This window comes from Rhinopithecus bieti, unplaced genomic scaffold (assembly GCF_001698545.2).
Source record: "Rhinopithecus bieti isolate Rb0 unplaced genomic scaffold, ASM169854v2 scaffold_23816, whole genome shotgun sequence".
NCBI classification, from domain to species: domain Eukaryota; kingdom Metazoa; phylum Chordata; class Mammalia; order Primates; family Cercopithecidae; genus Rhinopithecus; species Rhinopithecus bieti.
Genome location: NW_016811019.1, coordinates 1,719,759 through 1,721,350, shown reverse-complemented (window position 1 = coordinate 1,721,350; position 1,592 = coordinate 1,719,759).

Genomic DNA, 1,592 nt, shown 5'->3' with positions numbered 1-1,592 from the left:
TATCCAGCTGCTGATTTGAGATCACTTGGATGTCTAATAGGAATCTTAAACTTATCATGACAGAAAATGAACTAAGCCTGCTTCTCTTCCCCATTTCTGTTAATGGCAACTCTATCCTTCCAGTTGCCCAGGGCAAAAACGTGAGAGTCACTATTATTATTATTATTTTGAGACGGAGTCTTGCTCTGTCGCCCAGGCTGGAGTGCAGTGGTGCGATCCCTGCTCACTGCAACCTCTGCTTCCCGGATCAAGTGATTCTCCTGCCTCAGCCTCCCGAGTAGCTGGGATTACAGGCGCCTGCCACCACACCCAGCTAATTTTTTGTATTTTTAGTAGAGACAGAGTTTCACCATGTTGGCCAGGCTGGTCTCGAACTCCTGACCTCAAATGATCCACCCGCCTCAGCCTCCCAAAGTGCTGGGATTACAGGCATGAGCCACCGTGCCCAGCCAAGAGTCATTATTGATTCTTCTCACACACACCCCACATCTGGTATGTCAGCAAATGTGGTTGTCTCTACCTTTAAAATAGATCCAGAATGTGACCACTTCTCCTGATTTTGACTGCTACCCTCCTGGTCCAAATCATCATCTCTTGCCTGGATGACTGCCATAGCCTCCTAACAAGTTTCCTAGCTTCTGCATCTGCCTTCTGCATAACAACTCTTCACACAAAGCCCAGAAGAGCCCCGATACAACCCAGGCAAGAACACGCCACTCTCCTGCTTAAAATCTGGTAGCGCCTTGTCATCTCATTAAAAGCCAAAGAATTGATTTGGTCTACGAGGCCCCACACCCTCCTGTCCCTCAATGCCTCTTCTACTTAACTCCTACAGTTCTCCTCAGTCACTCTGCTCCAGCCTCAAGGTCTTTGTGTCTCTGCTTAGCAAGGTCTTTCTCCATATTGCCATGGCTCACTATCTCACCTCCTTCCAGTTGTCACTCAAATGTTACCTTCTCTGAAGGCATGTTCTGACTTTCCTGTTTTAAACTGTGACCACTCCACTCTACTACTTCTATCCCTCCTTCCCTACTTAATTTTTCTCCACAGCCCTTGTCATGTATTTTGCTTATTGGTTTGTCAGCCAACCTTCATTAGAATGCAAGCTCCATGAGGGCAGGGATTTGTATTTTCTCCATTGAGGTAGCCCCAGCGCCTTAAGTAGTACCTGGCAAATAGTAGGTATTCAGCTAATATCTGCTGGTTGAAAATATATATATTCTGTCACTACTATTAAATTACTTGTGAGATAGTCATTATTTAAAATAGCTAATATGCATTTTTTTTTTTTTTTGAGACAGAGTTTGGCTCTGCCCCCCAGGCTGGAGTGCAGTGGCCGGATCTCAGCTCACTGCAAGCTCCGCCTCCTGGGTTTACGCCATTCTCCTGCCTCAGCCTCCTGAGTAGCTGGGACTACACGTGCCCGCCACCTCGCCCGGCTAGTTTTTTATATTTTTTAGTAGAGATGGGGTTTCACCATGTTAGCCAGGATGGTCTCAATCTCCTGACCTCGTGATCCGCCCGTCTCGGCCTCCCAAAGTGCTGGGATTACAGGCTTGAGCCACCACGCCTGGCCCATTTTTTTTTTTTTT